Below are 26,365 nucleotides of genomic sequence, written 5' to 3'. Positions count from 1 at the left end.
TTTTTCAGGGGTTGTTGTTTGTTTTGTAAATCAGTACAAGTTCATGGATTGGTTTTGTAACTTAATCTTATTGAAGTATAATTGATTTATGATGTTGTTTTAGTTTCTAGTGAAATTATTAATATCAGGGCTTCCCTAATAGCTCAGTTGGTAAAGAATCCACCTGCAGTGCAGGAGACCCTGGCTCAATTCCTGGGTTGGGAAGATCTACTGGAGAAGAGATAGGCTACCCACTCCAATATTCTTGGGTTTCCCTTGTGGCTTAGCTGGTAAAGAATCTGCCTGCAATGTGGGAGACCTGGGTTCAATCCCTGGATTGGGAGGATCCCCTGGAAAATGGAAAGGCTATCCACTCTGGTATTCTGGCCTAGAGAATTCCATGGGGTCACAAAGAGTCGGACACAACTGAGCAACTTTCACTTCACTTTCTTTAGTTTCTGGTGAAACTACTAATACAAGGTGATTCAGATATATATCACTGATTCAGGGGTGTGTGTGTGTGTGTGTGTGTGTGTGTGTGTGTGTGTGTGTGTGTGTGTGTGTGTGTGTGTGTGTGTGTGTGTGTGCGCGCGCGTGCTCAGTCGTGTCCAACTTTTTGCGACCCCAGGGACTGTAACCCGCCAGGCATCTCTGTCCGTGGGATTCTCCAGGCAAGAATATTGGAGTAGGTTGCCATTTCCTCCTCCAGAGGCTCTTCCTGACCCAGGGATCAAACTCATGTCTCATGTCTCCTGCACTGGTAGGCGTGTTCCACTAGAGCCTCCAGGGAAGCCTAATATAGATATTGCTTTTCATGTTCTTTTCCATTATGGTTTATTATAGGATATTGAATTTATTTACTTTTATTTATTTATTCTATGGCTGTGCTGGGTCTTTGTTGCTGTGGGGGCTTTTCTGTAGTTGCGGCGAGCAGTGGCTACTCTTCATTGTGGTGCGCCTGCTTCTCTCTGCGGTGTCTTCTCTTATTGGGGAGCACAGACTCTAGGTGTGTGAGCTTCAGTAGTTGTGGTTGCTGGGCTCTTGAGGACGGGTTCGATGGTTGTGGTGCACAGGCTCAGTTGCTCCACTGCATGTGGGACCTTCCTGGACCAGAGACTGAATCCCTATCTCCTGCATTGACAGGTGGATTCTTTACCACTGAGCCACCAGGGAAGCCCTGTTGTTTATTTTAGATATAGGAGTTTGTATCTGCTAATCCCAAACTCCTAATTTATCCCTTCCCCACCCTTTTTCCTCTTTGGTAGTGGTAAGTTTGTTTTCCATGTCTGTGAGTCTATTTCTGTTTATGTTTCATAAGTTCATTTATGTCATATTTTAAATTCCACATTTAAGTAATATCATATGAAATTAGTCTTTCTCTTTCTGACTTACATTACTTAGTATGATAATCTCTAGATCCATCCATGTTGCTGCAAATGGCATTATTTCATTCTTTTTCATGGTTGAGTGGTATTCCTTTGTATATATGTATCACATCTTCTTTATCCATTCATCTGTCAGTGAACATTTAGGTTGTATCCATGTCTTGACTACTGTGAATAGTGCTGCTATGAAAACAGGAGTGCATATATCTTTTCAAATTATAATTTTGTTCAGATACATGCCCAGGAGTGGGATTGCTCTTCCTATGTTAATCCTATCTTTAGTTTTATGAGGAACCTTCTGACTATTTCCTATAGTGGCTACACCAATTTATATTCCCACCCACAGTGTAGGAGGGTTCTCTTTCTCCACACCCTCTCCAGCCTTTGTTATTTATAGACTTTTTAATGATGGTCATTCTGACCAGTGTGAGGTGGTACCTCATTGTAGTTGTGATTTTCATTTCTCTAATAATTAGTGATATTGAGGATCTTTTCATATGCCTATTGGCCATCTGTATGTCTTTTTTGGAGAAATATTTATTTAGGTCTTCTGCCCACTTTTTTTGTTTGTTTATTTTACAGTTTCAGTACCAATAAGTTTTTATTCATTGTATATTCCCAAGGAAAAGAAAGGGAAGGGGAAAGGGTCAGCAAATATGTTACAAAATGATAGCAAATGGGAAAGGAAGTACCTGGCACACAGCAGAATCAGCCATCAAACAAACACTGCCCAGATGGGGTCACCAAGGCCCAAGGGGCTGTCTCCTGCAGTTCAGGAATGAGAAGGGATGAGGGAAAGAACATATGGGCACATGCTTTTCTACCCTCCCTCCATATAAATTCAAGATTTCATACAAAGAGCAGTAAACGTGGAGTTACATTCGTCCATCTGCTATTAAACAATCTTGTGGCTACTTTGACATAAGTTTCTTGCACCTGCATAATCATTCCTGAGTGACTTGAATATACATTCATCTTTCCTTTCGTGGTCTCCCAGCCCTAACCTTCTACATGGAAAGCCCTCTTCATTGCTCATCTCTACCCTTGGGATAGAAATTAAAGTTGGTCTTAATCCATCCAAATACAGCAGTCCATTTAGCATAAATCAAATCAAGGAATGGACATGACTCAAGATTGGGAACAAGGGATGGAGAGATCTTAGCTTCTTCAGGATTTTTGCACAAATCGTTTAATCACAGATACCCCACAAATTAAACATATAGGTGTATGGTCTATTTTGGGGGGCACAAAGGTGGAAAGAGGAGGGGGTAGAAATCTAGTTTTTAGGACAGATCCTGTTTGAAACAGGAAATAGAGGAAGAGGAACACAAAAGAAAGTGTGGTTCAAGATGCCCCCGCTTCAAGAAGAGGGGTCCCCAAGCTTATGTTTCAGATCTTTTTGCCTGGTGAAGAACATTTTCTCAAAGATTCTTTGGCTATTTTTCTCAATATAAAAAGAAGTTTGAAAACAATAAAACTCCAAAAGAACATGGAGAAGACCAACACATTATATTTACACAAACTAGGCCACCTAGCAGTCACCGAATCAGCTACTTGTGAAGTCCTACAAAGCCCAGACAAATATAATAACTAGAGGGGGCAGCAGCTGGGGGAGACAGGGATCAGACGCATATCACCCAATGTGTTCTACTGCATTTGCCCCATGACAACACAGTGAGGTAAGTCTGCATTGATCTCACGGCGTGTAAATGAACGTACTCTCCACTTTCTCCTTTAGCTGCCATGATACTAATCACTGCTGCAGCAGGGCAGGACCCTGGCTCTGGGAACCACAAGGAAGCCACTGCTGATGGTCTCTCTGGAAGCCAAGGAGGAAAAGCCCAGAATCGTTAAAGATCTTGTCCTTGCTTCACATATCCATCCCTGGGCAGCTCAAGATGGGTACACAGGCATTGTTCTTAAAACCTCTCCTTACCAACTTCCATTTCTTATAAAAACACACACTTACACCCTGCTGTGCATGGTTAGATGCCCAGTCAGGTAAAGGATGGATCTGGTATATAAAGCGAGTCCTGTGCCCTGGGATTATAGATCTGGAACAGAAATCCTTTATCACACATACAGATGACCTTTGCCTAATCTTGGCTTCCCCTGCCTGCACTTCTTACCTGACCCAGCCTCACCTAACCTCTCTGTACCATGTTTTCCTGTTTAGACCAATTTCCAATCTTTCAGTAGGAAGGAGACCCAAGTCATAGGGCAACCCAGTTAAAACCTAGTCTCTCATGAAACGCTGAAGATGGAGGGGTTTCAAGAGGACACTATTGCGGAAGAGCCACCTCTAATTGGCAAAAATAAGGTAATTCAATAGGCTGTACACTCCAGACAGTTGTTCTCTCTGGTGACACAGCAACAAAAAGCATTCCTGCCATGCAGACCCGGAGCTGCTGCCTACTTATCACTAAGATTCCTCACGTACCTGAGTAATGCAGGAATGAGGGCCTTAAATTAAAATACACAAAATGCAAAACCAGAATATTTATATTACAGAAAAAAAAAGTTAAAAGGCACAAGATACATCATTCGCACATAGCTAGTGCAGTTGACATCTTGGAGAAAGTGGGACCCAAGTTACAGCCACCAAAGGCAGGAAATAAAATTGTGTTGGCCCAGAATGGGGTGAGAATGAGCTTAGAAGCAGCAGGTCTGCAGCCGTTCCCTCGATCACCCCTTTTGCCTGTCATCACAACCTACTATTTGAGACATTTATCAGCATTCTGTCCCAAGAGGGGGGTTATGAGGAGAGAAGACAAGGAAAACCCTGCTGCCCCCGAGATGTTTCCTCCCACAGAATGTAGGGGCTTGTGGGTTGGGTTCATCAATCTGTTCTCTTCTTAATCTTTACACTCTGATATGGGAAATATTATTCCACATTCTTCTTTAAGAGTCAACCAACTTCCCTACCCAGGCCACTTTCAAAAGCTGGAGATTCTGGGGTTGGAGATTCAGATAAAGCATGCAGGGAGGGTTAACCCCCAAAGCCCTCATGTGCATTTGGATAGAGCTGGTTGGAGTTTCTTTGCCTCACCCCTTCCTCCCACCAAGAGGGAAGAATGTGTGATGCTGTGGACTCCAGCCTCAGATATCTGGCAATGCCAGCTGCTCCCTACCCACCCTGTCCCCACTTTCTCCACTCTGCTGATTGATGCCTGCTCCTCAAAACTTTCTGCTCACAAAAGGATAGCCCCCACCCACTGTGGCTCAGTTCTGGGCCTCTGGGAGCATGGCAGAGCTATGGATCTCTTCTTCCTCCTCCGGAAAGTAGGCTGGCTTTCCCTGGGGGCTGGGAGCTTGCTGGGCCTTCAGTGGGCATGAGGCTGCCGCATGGTTGATGCTCTGGCAGAAGTGGCACTTCTTGGGCTGGGGTGGCAGTTTGCATTCCTTGGCATGATGGTCTAGACCTTCACAGTTGTAGCACCTGTCTCCCTTTGATCTGTGTTTCTGCATATTCTTCCCTTTGGGCTGCCTTTCACTCCCAATACAGAACACCCCACCAGGGCTGGGGAGTCGGATAGATTCCAGGCCCTTGCCGGCCTTCTTAAAGGTGAACTCCACGGCCTCACCCTCCTTCAGGCTCCGGAAGCCGTCTATGTATAGCTTACTCTGGTGCACAAAGACATCCACCGGGGGGTCAACAGTGACGCCTGCGCGGGCAGTCAAGGACAGGAAGCCAAACCCCGTGTGCACGTTGAATCACTTACAGATGCTGGCACCGTGCAACAGCTGCGGCTCCTCCGCCCTGGGGGCCACGTCCTCCGGCGCCTCCTCCGGCGCTTTGGCGCAGCCACCTGCAAACTGCTGGTTTGACACAGAGCCCATGGTAGTCTGCTGAGCCCGCGGCCCCGGGCCCCTGCTCCGGTGGCTGCTGGCCCCAGGCAAGTCCGGAGGCAAAGGGGTGGCTCGGGCAAGAGGCAGCGACATCTTCCCCAGCTCTGCCCACTTTTTGATTGGTTTATTTGGTTTATTTTTTGGTTGTTGAGTTGTTCGAGCTGTTTGTATATTTTGGAAATAAGCCCTTGTCAGCTGCATTGTTTTTCTTTCAATCCATAGGTTGTGTTTTGTTTTGTTCATGATTACCTTTGCTGTGTAAAAGCTTATAAATTTGTTCATTTTTGCTTTTATTTCTGTTGCCTGGGGAGACTGACTATAAGGTCTGCATTTTTAATAAAAAATGTATTCATGTATTTATTGAGTAAATAAAATGCAATAATTTAATAGAAAATATAATGAGGAAATATCTTATTCAGAATAAGACCCCTATAATATTGAAAGTATATAGAATGCTCAGAAATTGTGAAAAAAACTAAACACATAAAAAACAAGAACTACATATGGTTGGCCCAGTAACTCTTACCTAATCAGGTCTGTTTAGTCAGTTTGCCGAGCTGATGGTCTGGAGAGAGGAAGGTGGATTCAACCTTCTATCCCAGGAGGGACTAGCCGTCTGAGAACCAGGAGAGGGACTCACCCAATTAGCAGAACAGGAGGAGGTTTCCAGGAGTGACCCTAAGCAGTAAGGCAAGTAAGGCAGAGCCTCAATATTAATTCCAATTACAGTCCGATGAGAACCCATTCATAAGGACTGCCTTTGACAGGCTCCTCTCCTGCCGCTCTGGCCTGACCTTGAGCCGCCATCGCTGTCGCCAGCCTCAGAGAGGAAATTACACTGGGCTCAGCCCCAGGCTGGGTGGGGATGGGAAAGGGGAGAAGTGGTCCTGGCAGAGAGAGAAGCATGAGATATAATCCTTTCGGTAGAGGGACCCAAATCTTCCCCCACTTTCCTGTCCTGGAGGAAGGTGCCCAGTCCCTGGCCTTCGTGAGCCACCACCCTTGCAAGGGAGGCCCCGTGTCACACTTCACCACTCACTGGTGATCTTGGGTGATGGACATGGTCCTCAAGGCCTCCATCCCAGGGGGGAATCCTTGGAAAGCTGGGGTCATGGAAAGGAAGGCTACATGCCTTGGCCATCTTGTTTCTCCAGGGACCCTGTCATTACAGCTGGTGATAAACCTGCTGTTTTTCCCAATTAGCAGCCTTAATACCTCATGCAAGCCATTAACAGGCTGGTGCAGTGGATACACTTCTTTTGATGTAATTAGCAATGTAATTAGTAATCGATACTTGGGTAATTGCTTTCTTGGGTTTGTATTTAGTCCTTGGGGTCTTGGCATCATGAGGATCATTCATCTCCAGATGTGATAATGAGTGTGTGTCAGTCACTGACAGCCCTGCTCACCCAGGATCCCCCAAGGGACAGCTCAGCAAGCGGACACTGATGGTCAGGCTTTGTCCCCAGCGTCTGGGAGCCTTCGGAGGATGTGGTTGCAGCGAATCCTGGGTCCATCAAGGGCTTGGGTTCCTGCTCTGGGAGAAGAGGTCAAAGGGTGGTCCCAGGGAAAGCTCAGACCCTCCTCCTCCCCATACTGCCGCCCTTCCAGAAGAATCTAGGGATGATACTGAGGATGGTCCCCCAACTAAAGGTGCTGAGACATCATGTCCTTCATAGTCTTCCTCCTCATGCTCCCTCAGCTCTCGCCCTCCACGCCCAGCACACCGTGGCCTGCCTTCCCAGCTTGCTGGGAAGCCTGGGGCTGAGCCCAGTGCAATTTCCTCTCTGAGGCTGGCGACAGCGATGGCGGCTCAAGGTCAGGCCAGAGCGGCAGGAGAGGAGCCTGTCAAAGGCAGTCCTTATGAATGGGTTCTCATCGGACTGTAATTGGAATTAATATTGAGGCTCTGCTTCCAGGAACTTCCCCAGCAGACAAATCTGAGCTGCGGAGGTCTGGGCTGGAATGCTCCGAGAGCCATCCATAAATCTCTCCCCAGCATGACGATGCACAAGCTAATTGCTCTGGAAGCACACAGCATGTCATTCCGCGTCCTCCCAGGCTCGATCCCCTTGCTGGGAACAGGGCCAGGGAGAGGTGGACGGGAGCTGGCAAAGTCACCGTGAAGGAAAACATTTTAATTCATTTAATTATGAGTCTCAGAAAACCAAGCTCTGTTTATTCTTGAGCTAGTCAAAGGAAATGAGATGTGACACTTCCCACCCCCACCTTCCCCTTGGATAAGCTGGAAGTGTTGGATGTGGGCAGCATCAGGCTGAGTGCATCCAGGAACAGGTCGTATAGGGGGCAGTGGTCCAGCCCGAGCAGGCTGTGCCCCCCCAGCCCCTGATCAGCACCCTCCCCCATCCTCTCTCTCTCTCTCACACACACACACAATCAGCGTTATCTCTTTCCCTTCACAATGGACAAAGTTTCATGTTGGATCTACCCTTTCTAAGTATGCACTTGATAAATGGCAAGATGGTAACAGATATGAAACTTAAACTAATAATCATAAACTTTGAAATAATAATCAATAAACCTTTAAATGATAACCATAAGCCCCTTACCAGAATCTCTGTACCTCTCCGTCCCTCCATCTATCCGTGACGGTGATGTATGTTAGTGCATCCACAATGTGCCCCGCTTAAGTACTGGTCACGGTTACTTATTGAGGATGCAGGCAGGGCTTGGGTTCCATTCTAAGGGCAGGACATGAGGGTTTAGAGCAAGAGTTGCCCTGGTTGATGCTTTTAGAAGAGTCAGTCTGAGGGACCCTGGGTGCTAGCCTGAAGAGGTAAGACATTCTCCTGGAGGAGACAGGAATCTGGAAGGGGCTTTTCCATAGGGAACTGGCAGATTGTTCTTGCTTGTCTTTAGCCCCTTGGTCTGCCCAAGTGCAAGTCCTGGCGGGCCTCACACCTGGCAGCCTGGGGGATTTGTCCCTCCTTAAGGAGCTTGTGTACTTGTGCAGGCCCTGGGTGCTGCCAACAGCAGAGCTCCACTCCTCCCTGGGAGGCCTGGGACAAGGTGTCCCTGACGAGTCTTCTGTTTCCGTCTCTACAAAACAGTGTACTGAATTTATACCATCTGACACTGATGTACACTTTAAAACACTTTAAATGGTAAATTTTATGTCTATTTTATGACAAAAATTTTATAAAAATGTAGTATCCAATTCAGGATGAAATTCTCAGAAAAAGTAACAACAAAGGGGAAATAGCTCAACTTTTTGATAAAGTGTTTTTATTAATATCAAAAACCTACAGTCAACATTTTACTTTTTTGGCTACTATCCTTAATTTACTAGGCATTTACTCACATTTATTAATACTAGAACTATTCCTACCTGCAAAGAGAACCCTCATCCAGACTCAGTCAGTACAGGCTGCCTTAAGTGCTCAAAGTAATTTACTAATTAATAGTAGCAATAGTCTTGTACATAGTTTCCACTGTTCTTATTGATTTCTTTTGTCTTTACCTCTCTGGGACTTTTGCATTAACAAATCAATTGAATAAACATTCTTCATTATATATATATTGTTTATTAATAATTAAAATAGTTGTTAATCATTAATTTTGCTAACAAGTACTTTGTGAAATTGATAATTGCCTTCCCAAGGGTTTAATAGAAAAGAATTACCCTCTTAGGGTGAGAGAAGACTTATAAAATTTTAAATATATTTTATTTCTGTAAAAATCAAAATTTAAATTTTGATTTAAATTTAATGACAGAGACAACATTACTTCTTCCTTCCCAGGCTGAAAGACTAAATGCTTTTCCCCCCTCAGTTCAGGAAAAAGATAAGAATGACCACTCTTGCCACTAAATTGTGCTGATGGGTCTAGATGGTGCAATAAGACAAGAAAATAAAATAAAAGTCATTCAGCCTGGGAAGGAAGAAGTAATATTGTCTCTGTTTGCAGGTGACATGATTGTTTGCATAGAAAATTCAAAAAATATTCAAAAAACCCCCACCAAACCCTCTGAGAACCCTCTTATTAAGTAAGTTCAACAAGGTCACATGATAAAAGATGGACAAAATCAATGTATTTCTATATATTAGCCTGAACACAGGAATACTGGAATTAAATTCAAAATAGACCTGTTACACAACTTAGCAGTCCCACTGTTGGGGTACATCTGAGGGAATGAAAGCAGCATCTTAAAGAGGTATCTCCACTCCCATGTTCATGGCAGCATTACTCACAGTAGCCAAGATAAGGAAACTATCTGAGTGTTGTAAATAAACAAAGAATATGTTATATATAATTATCCATAAGAAAGAAGGAAATCCTCCCTTTGCAACATCATGGATTAATCTGGACATTATGCTAAGTGAAATAAGCCAGATCAAGAAAGATGAATACTGTATGATCTCACCAATATGAGGAATTTTTTTTAAAAACTCAGAGAAGAGAAGAAGGAAAGAGTGGTTTCCAAGGTCTTAGGTGGGGTTGGAGGAGGAAGTGGATAGATGTTGGTCAAAGGGTGAAAACTTTCAGTTATAAGATGAATAATGCACAACATGGTGACTATAGTTAATAATACTATATTGTATACTTTAAATTTGCTGTGAGTAGATTTTTAAGCTTTCTGACCACATACAAAAAAGGTAACTGTGTGAAATGATAGATGTGTTAACTTGATTGTGGTAATTATTTCATAATGCATACATATATCAAATAATCATATTGCATACTTTAAATAATCTTCCTTAGTAGCTCAGATGATAAAGAATCTGCCTGCAATGTGGGAGATCTGGGTTAGACTCCCCAGGTCAGGAAGACCCCCTGGAGAAGGAAGTGATAAACCACTCCAGTATTCTTGCCTGGAGAATCCCATGGACAGACCATGGAGTTGCAAACAGTCAGACACAACTAAGTGACTAACACTTTCATTTTTCATACTTTAAATACAATTTTGTCAATTATGTCTCAATAAAACTGGAAAAATACAGTACTATTTATAATCACTAAAACAAAACATGTACAGTATTTGAATGCCGAGAACTACTAAACACTGATGAAAGAAATCAAAGAAGATCTAAATGAAGGGAGATACTCACTGTGTTTGTGGACTGGAAGACTGAACATGGTAGAGATACCCATCAATTCTTCCCAAATTGAGATTATTCTAAAACTTATATGCAAGTTCAAAGGAACTAGAATAACCAAAACAGTTTTCAAAAAGAAAAATAGAGTAGGAGGAATTAGTCCACATGATTTTAAGACATTATACAGCTATAGTAATCAAGACTGTGGTACTGGTAGAGGTTAGTTACATAGATGAATGGAACAGAATATAGAACCCAGGAAAAAACCCACTGATCTTTGGCAAGGTGCAAAAGCAATTCAGCAGAGGAAAGACAGCTTGTTCAACAAATAGTGTTGCAGAAATCAGTCATTGGCGAAAAAAAAAGAGCCAAACTTCAATCTAAACCTCCTATCTGATTTAAAAAATTAACTTACTAAGGATGATAGCCTTAAATATAAAACTTAAAACTATAAAGCTTTTGGAAAAAAATAAGAGAAAAAATTCAGGACCTAGGATTAGGCAAAGTGTTCTTAGACTTGATACTAAAAGCACAATCCATTTAAAAAATCAATAAATTGGGCTTCTTCAGAATTAAAAACTTTTGCTCTGCAGAATGTTCTGTTAAGAGGATGAAAGACAAGCTATAGACAATATATTTGGAAAATATATTTGTAGGCCACATATCTGATAAAAATATAAAATATACAAAGAACTCTCAGAAGACAATAAAGAAAAAAAAAAACAACCCAATTAGAAAATGGGCAAAGGACATGAAGAGACATCTCACCAAAGATCACAAATAAGCATATGAAAAGATATTCAACATCATTGACCATCAGAGGAATGTGAATTAAAACCACTACACATCTATCAGAATGTCTAAAATAAAAATAGTGACAACACCAAATGCTGGTGAGGATGCAGAGAAACTGGATCCATTGGATACATTGCTTATGAGAACCTAAAATGGTAAAGCCACTCTGGGAAACAGTTTGGCAGTTCTTTAAGAACAAAACAAAAAAAAGACAAGCAGCAGCAGCAACAACAACAAAATCCCTAAATATGCAACTACACTGTGACCCAGCAACTGCATTCCGAGGCATTTATATATGAGAAATGAGAACTTAGGTTTGCACAAAAATCTGTACAAGAAGATACATAACAACTTTTTTGGTAGTGGCTGAAAATTGGAAACACCCTAGAAAACAGTCTTTCATTGAGTGACTGGTTAAACAAACCAAGGCAAATCCACACCATGAAATTTTACACAGCATTAACAAGGAAAAAATTATTGGTTCATGCATCAACCTGAATGAAACTCCAGAGGATTATGCCAAGTGAGAAAACCCAAAACCAAGGTTACATACTTCATGACTCCATTTGCATAATATTCTTGATAAAATTATAGAAATGGAGAATGGATTGATGTTTCCCAGGGGTTAAGGATGGGGCAGGGTTAAGGGGCAGGGAACTCCTCTCCTTGGGGGAGCCGAGGGGGAGACGTATATGATAATAAAATGGCAACATGAGGATCCTTGTGGTGATGGAAATACTGTGTCTCTCCACTGTATCTGTGGTTATCCTGGTTGTGACATTGTAGTACAGTTTTACAAGATGTTATCGTTGGAGGAAATTGGGTAAAAAGTACATTATAAATATACTAATAAACCTCTCAGTATTATTTATTAGAATTGCATATGAATCTGTTTTTTAAAATTAAAAGTTTCATTAAAAAGTACTCAAAATGTTGCCTGGATTTAACAAAATCAAGCTAAGCTGTGAATTTAATGACATAAAGCATTAAAACAAAGTTATCTTTGATTACCTGACTTTTAAACTTCATCCAAGCGATCTGTATACATTGTCTGTATAAAACATTTAAACCTATCACAAGGCTTATAAAGAAAAATGGCAGTCCTTTGCCCTAACGCTCTCCACCCCTAGAAGGATCTCATTTAGGCTTTACAGCTCTTCCATCCGGTATATACTTTCAGATTCTAAGAAAAATGCTTACATTGCTATTTCTTGATTTTTCCATTTAGATGTTAACTAAGTGATGAACCTGCTTTCAAGGAAACTAAGAGTTTGGTTCTGCTTACATCCCTTCCTCCCTCTACCTCCTACCCTCAACTTCCAGTGGCATTATCTCATGACAGCTTCTTTTTAATATGTAAAATAAGATGTATTTATTTATTTGGCTGTGTCAGATCTTAGTTGCAGTGTGCAGGATCTTCAGCTGTGGCACATGGGATCTAGTTCCCTGACCAGGGATCACACCCAGGCCCCCTGCATTGGGAGCACAGAGTCTTAGCTGCTGGATCACCAGGGAAGTCCCTCTTATGATATCATTTTAAATTAATTTTACTTCTTAATATATGATTAAGTAAATGTCTTTTATAGCCTAGTCAGATCCTTTTCTATTTGTTCGTCCAGTCATGCATGCCTACTATGCACCAGGCACTGTTCTAGGGACTGAGGACCCAGCACTGAACAAAACAAATGAAATGCTTTGCATTGAGGCTCAAGGAGCTGGATAAGAAACAAATATGTGATTATTTTTCAAGTCTTAAGCACCACAGAGGTTCAGGGAATGGGGTGCAAACTGGTCTTGAACCATAACCACAAAATATTATATGGTAGATGAACTGCCAAGAATGGACTATATTAATAAGAAAAGGAACATGTCAATACAGCAAATGCTGGAGTGTCTACTGTTATTCCTAGTGCTGTGTTAGAAATGAGTATTCAGAATGAGTACTAGTCCTTCCCTACGAAAGCCCACAATATAGAAGTATTGTCAAAAGTTCGTTTGGGTTTTTCCATCACAAATTATGGAAAAACCTGAACAATCTTTTTGGCCAACCCAATAATTCTGTGTCAGGTATTTCACTGAATATTGAGTAACTGTCAATCACATTGTAACTTTCATGCTTAGGTCAGAAAGCAGTACCACCAGCAGCATCACCTTTTGGTGATAATTTGACATTCATGATTTTTTCTATCAACTTTCATTTTTTGATTTTTCTATAATCATGCAATGTCTCTCTTTTATTAAAAATAGTTGATTTACAATGCTGTGTTAATTTCTGCTGTATAGCAAAGTAATTCAGTTATATATATGTATACATTCTTTTTCATACCCTTTTCCATTATGATTTATCACAGGATACTGAATATAGTTCTCTGTGCTATACAGTAGGAGCTTCTTGTCTATCTATCCGATATGTGATAGTTTGCACTTGCTAACTCCAGATTTCCAATCCATTCTTCCTCCTCCCCATCCTCCTCTCCCTTGGCAACCACAAGTCTGTTCTCTACAAGTCCGTGAGTCTATTTCCTAAGTTTATTTGTGCCATATTTTAGATTGCACGTTTAAGTGATATCATATGATATTTGTCTTTCTTTATCTGACTTACTTCACAGTAAACAATCTCTAAGTCCATTCATGTTGCTGCAAATGGCATTATTTTGTTCTCTTTTGTGGCTGAGTATGTATTCCACTATGTATATATACCACATCTTCTTTATCCATTCACTTATCTGTGGACACTTAGACTGTTTCCATGTTTTGGTCATTGTGAATAGTGCTGCTTTGAACATAGGGATGCATGTATCTTTTCAAATTATAGTTTTGCCTGAATATATGCCCAGGAGTTGGATTCTTGGATCCTTTGGCAACTCTATTTTTAGTTTTCTGAGGAGCCTCCATACTGTTTTCCATAATGGCTGCACTGCCTTTTCTTGTTAGGATTTTTAGTAGAGCTTTGATTAAAATGCTTCTTTGATATTATAGCAGAGATATGTGATTTTCTAATTTATTATACATTGTAATTTTCCTAAAATATCAGGAATAATGGGGAAAACCTTGTCTTTAAAATTTTTAAAAAAGAGGACAGTTTTTTTTTTAAGGTGACAAGTTGCAGGAATAAGGAAGGAGAACAACAATTCTAATATAAAGACACACAGGAAGCATCTCAAGTTTTTTTTTTTTTTTTTTTCTTTTTTTAGGCAATGGAGAAAGCTAAGTCTAGTATATATAAAGCTGGCCCTGTTGCATACCTTGGGGATACTTCTTTAAGCCAGTTGACCTACTTATGTATTTCGTGTAACTGTGTCTCCACTTCCCCAGAAGCACTGATCTCTTGTTTCAGAGAAACAGAGGTCTCAGAAGTCAAGCAGAAGTTTGCAATGGGCAGAGCTATAGGATTCCCAACATTGTAGCAAATCCAACGTTTGAAGCTTAGATTACCTTTCTTTTTTAAAAAATTAAATTTATTTATTTTTAATTGAAGGATAATTGCTTTACCATATTGTGTTGTCTTCTGCCATACATCAACATTAATCAGCCATAGGTATACCTACGTCCCCTCCCTCTTGAACCTCCCTCCCCATCCCACCCGTTTAGATTGTTAGAGAGCCCTGGTTTGAGTTCCCTGCAGCATACAGCAAATTCCCGTTGGCTATCTATTTTACATATCATGGTATATATGTTTCCAGGAATGTATGGAGAGTAACATGGATTACCTTTGTTTGTAGCAGCCTGAGATATGTGAATGATAACATTATCTTTCTGGGCCAGGGCAAAGCAATAGATGAACAAAAATTATACCATAAAAACATTTATGGTGTAAGAATTAGGAAAAGAATGGTCAGAGATGGAAAGAGGAATGGGAAGAAATATTATTGGTCCAGCATCTTGTGGGGAAGCAACCAACCTCCATGTCAGTTACTTCTGTTCCTAGACAATTGGACTTGAAGATCTTCAGCATTTGCATGCTTTCTTTCTTTTTTTTTTTTTTTAATGTCATGAGCTTATGTGTTAGAGATGTAATAGTGTCTATGTATTGGAATACAGCATGGTTTGATCTAAAAGTTTATCTAACTTCTACTGTTAAAAAAAAAAGGAAAACCCAAACCCAATGCTCAAGTATTTGGACTTTTTAAAAGTTATTTTGATCCAGTATCGAAGGCACAAAGTTCACCTTGTAATGGCCAGAAGAATTTAGGAAACAGGACTACTGAGAATTGCCAACTCTTGGATCAGTGCAGCATTTGTGTGTGTGTGTGTGAAACAGATGGTGAAATGTAAAATGGTATAGGTGCAAAAAAGGGAACAGTGTTTGCACTTAACCTTTAAGCAAACATAAGAATACAGAACACAGTACTTAAAAATTGAAGTAGAATTTAATATCTAGTTATTTCCTTTCAGTTCAGTTCAGTCACTCAGTCGTGTCCGACTCTTTCCTTTAGGTAATATGAAAAACTGAGATGCAGAAGTAAATTGATACCAGGGATGAAGTAAGGGTAGATAATATGCTGACAACTCTGGATGTTATTCTTCCCAGCAACTTGCAAACCCTCCCTGGGTCTCTCAGCAGAGCCTCACTGACTACTAGCAGAGGGCAGCTCCAGCGAGGGCCCCAGTCTTCTCAGAGCGGACAGAGGAGACACTAGGGGCCTGACGAGGGCAGGCGAGCCCCGGGGGTTTCTAGAGGAAGAGCTTATCCAGGCAGGAGGAACAGAAAGTTCTGAAGCCCTGGGTGGGAGTAAGCTTGGTGTGTCTCCAGGCCAATGTGATGGAGTGATGGAAAAGAGGAGGGAACCAGAGGAGATGACAACAGAACAGGGGCGGCAGGGGGGGTGGGGGGGTGGGCAGCTAACAGCTCCCCTTTCCTCCCAGGGCCCCTCACCTCGTGGGAAGTCAGGCTCGCTTCTCACTTACTGATGCCCTGCCTACCCTTAGCGGTAGCTAAGATTCAGCCTTTTCCACTCTGTGAAGTCAGGTACCGCTCATCCTCCAAGTTTCCATCTTTCAAAATTCTGCGACACCCTGACTCTGCTGTCCTGTCCTCTCCCCACAGAGCTCTGTCACCTCTTCCTGCCGCTCATCTCCCAAGGGTAGAGGCTCCACGCCTGAGGGAGGGGCGGGGGGCCCACCCGGAGGGCTAAGGCAGTCAGCAGAGATGTCACCAGGGAAATGGAGCTTGCGCTGAACGGGAGCAAGTGAGGAGGAGGAGGTGAGGGTGCTGCGTTCCCAACAGCTGGGCTGCGTCGCCCTTGTCACGCTCTGCTTCCCCAGCTTGGGTTATTTTGGGTCAGGCAGCAGGGACCCGCCACGGTAGCACCATGGGTGGTGAGTGGCAGGCTCGCCTACTTCCTCCAGCTGCCTGGGAACAGGGCCAGGCTGGTCCCAGTTCAGGCTGAGCGAGGGGTCAACAACCCTGGAGGAGAGCTGGGAGGAGCCCTTGGAGCAGGGGAAATCAGATCCCTGTCAACATCAGCTTCTGTGGTGCTCAGTTTAGGGAGGGGACAGATGTCTAAGCAGACACCTGCCAGGCCGGCCGCGCAAAGGGTGCACCACATGACGCAGGTCACAGGCAGTGTCTCTGGGTGGGCTGGGGTCTGGGGACGGTCTTCACTACCAGTCAGCAGTTGAATAGGACAAGAACAGAGGAGTTTGTTAGGCTGAGTAGTGCTGGGCAAAGAGCAAAAGCAAGGAAGGAGGCTCAGAGACTCCTTGTGGGGGCAGGAGCCTCTCCTGGGGATGCTGTGGCTTTGTCATAGGGCCAGGAGTTGGGGAGCTCCCAACAGGGCTGGAATAGTGGAAACAGCCGCTTCCCTCAGCTCTGAGCAACCCTCACAGCTACCTGGGAGGTGACATTCCCTCATCTGAGGAGGCAGGATGTGTCCCCTGGCTGGTTTCACCTTCTCGTTACCCTCACAACTGAGTGTGTGCCTGTTTAGTCACTTCAGCCATGTCTGACTCTTTGCAACCCTAAGGACTGTAGCCCGCCAGGCTCCTCTGTCCATGGGATTTTCTGGAGTGGGGGTGCTGGGCGGGCCACTGGAGTGCTGGAATACTGGAGTGGGGTGCTGGGCGGGCCCTCCTGCAGGGGATCTTCCCCACCCAGGGGTCGAACCCAGGTCTCCTGCATTGCAGGCAGAGTTTTAGTGCTGAGCCAGGGGGGAAGCCCCACAACTGAGTGAAGCTCTACCAAAGTCAACCTTCTGAAAAATCACAACTCCCCACTTCTTAGGTGCAGGAGCAAAAGGGAAAGATAGAAAGAACCCCGATTACCTACTGCGGTCCCCAGTCCCAGGGCAGAAGCTTGGGGTCTGAGTGCAGAGGCCACGTGGCCAGCAGCAGGGGATGTGTGGCTGCACCAGTCGGAGGGTTCAACCTGGCCGTGGCCTCTGGGACAGAATGTGCTGTCATCCCTCAGAGCAAGGATGTGTCTGCCAGTGGTGGGGCTCCCCTGGAATCCAGCAGAGGAAAGGCCTTTTCACCTGCAGCTCAGTCACCCACAGTTCCCTCAGCAGGGCCGTCAGGGCATCTCTCTGAACCTGCTGACTCTGAGGGAGGCTTGGTGTGAGTTAAGAAGAGGAGGCAGCCTTGAGTCAGGGTGGGTGGTGGACTGGGTGGGCTCCTAGCCCCGATCTCCTGGGGGACACCCGGACTCGAGGTGTGGCCCCCACAGCTGCATGCAGCACCTCTGCACTGTGGGCCCCACATAGTTCCCGAGCAGGCTGGCTCCCAGATTTGTGACCTCTGCGGGGCCCAGCCTTGGCTGGTATCTTTGCTCCCAGGAGCAGGACAGGGGGCCTTTCTCCTTCGCTCAGGGGAGCTGCAGCTGTGGGTAGGCAGTCCCAGCCCCTGGCAGAGGGGTGCTCAGGTTCTCTGCTGGAGTCAGGGTGGGCTGGTCTGAGAGAAGGATGTGGCAAGTGTCTTGGACTCTGTATGGTTTCTGCGCTCGGTGGCCGTGGCCTTCCCACCTGGATCCCAGCCAGTGGAGTGGCACAGTGTGCTCTTTATACACTCACCCACACCATCCCACTCCTGCTGATTAATTGCATAATTAGCTCAAAGCTACATGTTGCCACTCAGGGTGAATCTGGTCTAAAAATATTTTCTTATGAAAAACACAGCAGAACCTAAAATAGCCCCTCTGTGGTTGCCCAGGGGCACCTCCTGCTGGGGCCACCCCAAGCTGTGACTCAGGTTTTTGAGAGTGTGGAATCCTCAGGCAGCAGACATACTGGGCACAGTTTCCCTCCTCAGGGCAGGTGAGCTATAGCTGTCCAACCTGTTGGCACTGCCAGGGTCCACAGAACCCAGCTCCCCAGAGCCGGCCAGAAGTCCACCAGGACTGCCCGGGAGGCTCCCATTTGTGTTGAGGCAGAGTCCAAACATGATCTTGGAAAAGAATTTCAAGACCCAGAGTATGTCAGAGGGAGTGAGTTTATTAAGAGCAAAGAGCAGAGCTAATGCGGGCACTGAAAGCACAACAGGCTGACCTCCTGAGAGACCAGGGGTAATCAACACTTTTCATGGGTTAGTAGTCAACTTTTATGGCCTCAAGACAAAGAAAATTCCTGCTGGAAATTTGGCATTAGGTGATTGGTTAGGGCACTCTAGGGTGACTAGCAGGATGGGCATTTTTTTCCCCTAATTTGGGGTCAGGAAGCCTGCTGGTGATGATCAGGGGGGCTTTTGGCAATGGTTGGAAGGGGGCTCAGACATCTTTGGAGGTGACCTTGATTCAAGGCCAGCATACAAGATCTCACAGACTCAACAGGTTACAGAGAGGACTTGCAGAGAGCCTGATTCCAGGGAAGCCATGATGGTCCCATGAGGAGGTACAGGCCACATGATACTGGGTCCTGTGAAAAGCCCTCCTCACCCTGTATACCCTGTCTGAGCCATCAGAGGAGTTTCACAAAGGACTAAAGCTGAACTGATGTGACTTCAAAGGCCAGAGACACCAGAAGGTGTGGGCCTGAGGACAGGCAAAAGGAGCAGCTGCAGTGGAGTTCCCGGGGAAGAGGTCACTGCCAACCTGTGCAGGGGATTGAGCAGGACTGGAGGGAGGGCAGGCCTGGGATGGAAGGACTGGGCTCAGGCCTAGACCCCCTAAACCGAGGTTGCCAGGTGCCTGGCCCTGTGCCTGCACAGGACTTGGACAGTTGGCTGCATGTTCAGTGGTCAGTGGGGATAGGCAAGAGCAGGGACACTGCCTCTGATTGTGCTCCAAGCTTCATGAGCAAAACCACACCCCTACTCTGTCACAGGTGTCTCCCTGGGTGTATTGATCAAGGGGGATGATCAGGAACTTATTCTTCCTCCCTTATAGTCTCCTTAACTGTGAGCCATTGCCTCCTACTGCTAGAGTCTTTCCAGACCATGCCTGCCCTCCATCTGATCCCTGGGCAGGTGGCCAGCATTCCTTGCCTCCACTCCCTCCTCTGGCCAAGTGAAGCAGCTAGGAGCGCATCTGGGGTCTTCTTTCTGGTCCCAGGCCCCTCTGGACCACACAGGGAGGTGAAAGGCACAGCCGGAGCTGGGGGGCACTGCCTTCTCCCGAGCCAGGCGGTGGGTACTCTGGGGATTCCTACATGAACAGAGCAAGGGGATGCTCCCTGCACCCTACCAGCCTTGAATCTCTCAAGGGTGATAGGGTAAGTTGGGAGCAGAGCATGGCCTGTATGAGTCATATTCACCAGACTTGACCATGGGTGCTACCCTTGGCCAGCAGGGGACCTTGGGCAGGTCATTTATAGCCACTGAGCCTTGGCTTCTTCATCTGTGAAAAGGAATGAACAGTCCCATTGCTCAGGGTGTGTGTAGATTAAATGGCAGTGTATGTAAACCCTTGGAATTTGATAGTTTTTTTTTTTAATAGATGATGACTGTGTAGTTATTACCTGAGTCAGTCAGCTCTCCAGTGATACAGCTGGAGATGTGGCCATCTCTACCACAGTGTATCACAAAATCCAACATCCCTGGAGAGTTTGTTAAATACAGATGACTGGGCCAATAGCACTTGAAGGGGTGGACTGTGATCAGGTAATGATATGTACTCTAAACTTTAAAATAAAATAACAAAACAGGGTTACAGCTCATGAATTTAAAAAGGAAATAAAATGGAATCATAACACAGACTTAATTTATGCAAAAGGAAAACAGGAAAAGAGAAAAGGGAAAACAAAAACAGAGTTGCACTTCTCCAATTGCACCATGAGTACTTTCATAAAAAGTGAATTTCTGTTGTTTTAAGCTACCGACTTTGTGGTATTTTGTTAAAGCAGCCGCGACAAGCTAATACACATTTTGACACTGGGGAGTGGAGTGCTGCTGTAACAAATACCTAAAATAGGCAAGTGGCTTTGGAATTGGATATAGGTAGGGCTGGAAGAATTGTGAGGACATGATAGAAAAATCCAAGATTGCTTTGAACAGTCAGTAAAAATATGGTTGTTAAAGATTCGGCCTGTGAGGGCTCAGGTGTGCAAGCCTGCATTGTCATAGAGAGTCCATATATCATCATAAACAGAACACTGTTAGAAACAGGAACATCAAAGGAACTTCTGGAGAAGGCTCAGAAGGAAATGAGGAACATTTGGAAACTGGAGGAAAGGCAATCCTTGGTATTTAGCGTCAGGAAACTGAGCTGAAGTGTGTTCCAGATTGTATGGAAAGCAGGGTTTGTTAACAGTGATGTTGGATATTTGGTTAAGGAGGTTTCCAAGCTTGGTGTGAAAGGTGCAGCTGTTTGTTTGTTTTTTTTTTTTTTTTTCCTTATTGCTTACAGTAAAATGTGTGAGAGAGAATTGAGGAAAGAACTGATAGGCAAAAAAGAACCAGCCTTTGATGAGTTAGAAAATTCTCAGCCTACCCAGTTTGCAAAAGATGCTACAAATAGGGGATTCACTGTTAGGAAGCATGCACCCTTCACCCAAGGATGTGGCTGAACAATCCTTTATTTGTGAATGCAGGAACTAGTTATGAGAATTTCCAGAACCGTATTCCTAGAGCCAGGGTAGAAGTATTGGAGGTGGTGCTATAGTTTTCACCTATAAGTGGTTGAAGGTGGAGCTAGAGAAAAATTATCTGTTCTGTGTGAACTTGAGTTATCTTTACATGCTGAGTGATACCTCAGGGGCCTCTGCATTCTAGTCCTCTCTGGAGGGCTTTGTTCTCCTCTCTGATTCTTATTTATGTCATTCTTAGACTACAGTTTACCATGTATCATGTATTTAAATTTATTATTAGTTTGAGCTTTGCTCAACCATTGTAGTGTATAGAACATAAAATTTAGTTTTCACATTTTTTTTCTCAGTATCTTTTTTTCTCCCATTCCTTAGACTTTCTCCCCCCAAAATCTCTATCAAATATTCCTTTTTGAAAAAATAGGAGGAGGGGGGAGGAGCTAAGATGGCGGAGGAATAGGACGGGGAGACCACTTTCTCCCCTACAAATTCATCGAAAGAATATTTGAACACTGAGCAAACTCCACAAAACAACTTCTGATCGCTAGCAGAGGACATCAGGCACCCAGAAAAGCAGCCCATTGTCTTCAAAAGGAGGTAGGACAAAATATAAAAGATAAAAAGAGAGACAAAAGTTAGGCATGGAGACACGTCCCGGGAAGGGAGTCTTAATAGAGGAAGTTTCCAAACACCAGAATACCCTCTCACTGGTGGGTCTGGGGGAAGTTTTCGAACCTAACTGGGAGGAAAAATAAATAAAACCCACAGATTACATGACTAAAAGCAACTCCCAGCAGAAAAGTACCCCAGACACATCCGCCACCAGCAAGTGGGGGCTGAAGGGAGAGGAGCAGGCAGCATTGCTTAGGGTAAGGATCGGACCTGAATGCCCTGAGGGCAATCGGAGGGAGCTAATGTGAGATAGCAACTTAAACTGTAGGATAGCAAGAGAGAGAGGGAAAATTAACCTGACAAAAACCCTAACCGAAGACACTGCCGCCCGTTCACAGAACAAAGGAAGGACTAAGCAATTTTAGAGAAGAGCTAGCCGGCTGCGGACTGGCCCATCCCCCGCCGGAGGCAGGAGGCAGGGTGGAGGGGAAAGGGGCAAAGATGCAGAGATGGCATCCCCTACCAAACTGCAAACAGGCTTCCAGGTTCTAACCAAAGACTTCCTGACATTCTGGATGGTTGACATCCACCGGGAGGGTCGCAGCTAGAGACCAGCTCCCCAGAAGAGACACAAGGTGCACCAGACCGGCTCGCTCGCGGAAACTGAGGCTGGGACCGTGGAAGGGATAAGGCGCACTGCACCCAGGGAGTGCGCTCATAAAGCTCCTGGCTGACTGAGATGCTCTGCCCGGGAAGGCACAAAACGCAGGCCCAACTGAGTCTGCGCTTTTGTGGAGTACCAGAAAACTGGAACCTGAGCGACTTAGGCCTGGGAAGTGCACGCAACTTAGGGCCCGCTCCCTGTAGAGCAACCTGGAGCCTGGGCAGTGTAGACAGAGAAAGCCGCCGTGGAGCGGGGGCAAACCCAGTGTGGCCGAGACACTGCGAGTGCTCCCCACACACGCCAGTGATGTTTGTCTGCAGCGCCCCTCCCTCCCCACAGCACAACCGAACAAGCAAACCTAAACAAGAGACCGCCTCCGCCTGCTTGTGTCAGGGCGGAAATTAGACACAGAAGAGACCTGCAAACAGAAGCCAAATAAACAAAGAGAACCTTTTAGAAGTGACAGGTGCAACAGATTAAAATCTCTGTACTTAACACTGACTACACTGGAAGGGGCCTATAGATACTGAGAAGTGTAAGCTGGAACAAGGAGCTATCTGAAACGGAACTGAACCCACACTGCCTGCAACAGCTCCAGAGAAATTCCTAGATATACTTTTACTATTATTTTTTTTAATTAAAAAATTTTTTTCTTTTTTTAATTTTTTCTTTTATTTTTTTAAAGTCCTCTATTACTCCTCTATTACTCTTAATTTTCATTTTCCTAACTCACTATAACCTTGCAAAAAAAAAGACCCTGTTTTTAAAGCGAACTTCATATATATTTCTTAAATTTTTTGTGTTTTTGTTTTTGTTTTTAATATTGTAATTTTAAGAGTCTAACCTCTACTCTAGATTTTTATCTTTGTTTTTCAGTATTTGATATCAATTTTGGACATTTAAGAATCCAATATTCAGTACCCATTTTTACTCAGGAGTGTGATGATTTTGTTTGTTTGTTTGTTTTAATTTTTTTTATTAGTTGGAGGCTAATTACTTCACAACATTGCAGTGGGTTTTGTCATACATTGACATGAATCAGCCATGGAGTTACATGTATTCCCCATCCCGATCCCCCCTCCCACCTCCCTCTCCACCCAGTTCCTCTGGGTCTTCCCAGTGCACCAGGCCCGAGCACTTGTCTCATGCATCCCACCTGGGCTGGTGACCTGTTTCACCATAGATAATATACATGCTGTTCTTTCGCAACATCCCACCCTCACCTTCTCCCACAGAGTTCAAAAGTCTGTTTTGTACTTCTGTGTCTCTTTTTCTGTTTTGCATATAGGGTTGTCGTTACCATCTTTCTAAATTCCATATATATGTGTTAGTATGCTGTAATGTTCTTTACCTTTCTGGCTTACTTCACTCTGTATAATGGGCTCCAGTTTCATCCATCTCATTAGAACTGATTCAAATGAATTCTTTTTAACGGCTGAGTAATATTCCATGGTGTATATGTACCACAGCTTCCTTATCCATTCATCTGCTGATGGGCATCTAGGTTGCTTCCATGTCCTGGCTATTATAAACAGTGCTGCGATGAACATTGGGGTGCACGTGTCTCTTTCAGATCTGGTTTCCTCAGTGTGTATGCCCAGAAGTGGGATTGCTGGGTCATATGGCAGTTCTATTTCCAGTTTTTTAAGGAATCTCCACACTGTTCTCCATAGTGGCTGTACTAGTTTGCATTCCCACCAACAGTGTAAGAGGGTTCCCTTTTCTCCACACCCTCTCCAGCATTTATTGCGTAGACTTTTGGATAGCAGCTGTTCTGACTGGCGTGTAATGATACCTCATTGAGGTTTTGATTTGCGTTTCTCTGATAATGAGTGATGTTGAGCATCTTCTCATGTGTTTGTTAGCCATCTGTATGTCTTCTTTGGAGAAATGTCTGTTTAGACCTTTGGCCCATTTTTTGATTGGGTCATTTATTTTTCTGGCATTGAGCTGCAGGAGTTGCTTGTATATTTTTGAGATTAATCCTTTGTCTGTTGCTTCATTTGCTATTATTTTCTCCCATTCTGAAGGCTGTCTTTTCACCATGTTTATAGTTTCCTTTGTTGTGCAAAAGCTTTTAAGTTTCATTATGTCCCATTTGTTTAATTTTGCTTTTATTTCCAGTATTCTGGGAGGTGGGTCATAGAGGATCTTGTTGTGATTTATGTCGGAGAGTGTTCTGCCTATTTTCTCCTCTAGGAGTTTTATAGTTTCTGGTCTTACATTTAGATCTTTAATCCATTTTGAGTTTATTTTTGTGTATGGTGTTAGAAAGTGTTCTAGTTTCATTCTTTTACAAGTGGTCGATCAGTTTTCCCAGCACCACTTGTTAAAGAGGTTGTCTTTTTTCCATTGTATATCCTTGCCTCCTTTGTCGAAGATAAGGTGTCCATAGGTTCGTGGATTTATCTCTGGGCTTTCTATTCTGTTCCATTGATCTATATTTCTGTCTTTGTGCCAGTACCATACTGTCTTGATGACTGTGGCTTTGTAGTAGAGCCTGAAGTCAGGCAGGTTGATTCCTCCAGTTCCCTTCTTCTTTCTCAAGATTGCTTTGGCTGTTAGAGGTTTTTGATATTTCCATACAAATTGTGAAATTATTTGTTCTAGTTCTGTGAAGAATACCGTTGGTAGCTTGATAGGGATTGCATTGAATCTATAGATTGCTTTGGGTAGTATACTCATTAAAAATATGGAATGCTTCACGAGTTTGCATGTCATCCTTGTGCAGGGGCCATGTTAATCTTCTCTGTATCGTTCCAATTTTAGTATATGTGCTGCTGAAGCAAGCAGTCAATACCTCTTTAATAATAACAATCATCAAATTGGGAGTAAAAGGGCACTTCCTCATCCTTCTAAATAGCATCCATAAAAATTCCATAGTTAGCATCATACTTGGGGCTTTCCAAGTGGCACTAGAGGTAAAGAACCTGTCTGCCAATGCAGGAGACTGAAGAGATGCGGGTTCAATCCCTGGGTTGGGAGGATCCTGTGGAGAAGGGTATAGCAACCCACTCCAGTATTCTAGCCTGGAGAATCCCATGGACAGAGGAACTTGGCAGGCTAACAGTCCATAGGGTTGCACAGAGTTGGCCATGACTGAAGCGACTTAGCACACATGCACCCAACATCATACTTAGTGGTGAAAGACTGAGGATGTTCCCTTGGAAATCAAAACCAAGACAAACAGGTCTGCTCCTGCCACTTTTCTTCAACATTGTGCTGGAAGTTATACCCTGGCAATTTGGCGAGAAAAGACAAATGGCGTCCAGATTGGAAAGCACGAAGTAAGATTCTCTATTTGCAGATGGTATGATCTTTCATGTGAAAAATCCTAATGAGTCCACAGAAAAATGTTAGAACTAGTAAATAAGTTCAGCAAAATACAAAATCAATAAACAGAAATCAGTTGTAGTTGGGAACACTTGAACATCCCTATGTGAAGTCTTTTTTAAAATATCCATTTATAGTAGCATCAAAAGAATAAAATACAAAGGAATAATTTAACAAAAGTATAAGAATTTTATACTGAAACCTATAAAACATTGTTGAAAGAAATGAAAGATGGCCTAAATAAATGGAAGGACATCCACATTCATTGATTGGAAGACAGTTTCATTAAGCTGGCAACTCTCCCCAAACTGACCTACAGTTTTAAAACTCCATATCAAAATTCCAGCTTATTTCTTTGAAGAAATTGACAAGAAATTGATCCTAAAATTCATACGGAAATACAAGGGACCCAGAATAATCAAAGTAATCTTGAAAAAGAACAAAGTCAGAAGACATGTGCTTTGCTACCTCAAAAGTTACTATAACCAGCCCGGATGAGAGGAGGATGGTTTGAGGGAGAATGGATACATATATATGTATGGCTGAGTCCCTTCACTGTTCACCTGAAACTACCACAACATTGTTGATCAGCTATACCCCAATATAAAATAAATGTTTAAAGTTTGGAAAAAAAAAAACTTACTATAAAGCTACAATAAGCAAGACAATGTAGTACTGGCATAAGGCCAGACCTCACAGACCAATGGAATAGAATTGAGAATCCAGAAATAATCTCTT

General features: G+C 43.7%; 1 non-coding gene and 1 pseudogene across 1 annotated transcript; both read right to left on the bottom strand.

Annotated features, from left to right (window-relative positions):
- Positions 1 to 4,586: 4,586 nt before the first annotated feature.
- Positions 4,587 to 5,204, bottom strand: LOC122446719 (annotated as a pseudogene).
- A 19,776-nt stretch (positions 5,205 to 24,980) lies between these two features.
- On the bottom strand, positions 24,981 to 25,083 carry LOC122446868. Its single transcript, XR_006271028.1, has one exon. It is a non-coding gene; the product is annotated as a U6 spliceosomal RNA (small nuclear RNA).
- Between the last annotated feature and the right edge of the window lie 1,282 nt (positions 25,084 to 26,365).

This window comes from Cervus canadensis, chromosome 8, assembly GCF_019320065.1.
Source record: "Cervus canadensis isolate Bull #8, Minnesota chromosome 8, ASM1932006v1, whole genome shotgun sequence".
NCBI classification, from domain to species: domain Eukaryota; kingdom Metazoa; phylum Chordata; class Mammalia; order Artiodactyla; family Cervidae; genus Cervus; species Cervus canadensis.
This window is presented reverse-complemented; position numbering and strand designations above follow the sequence as displayed.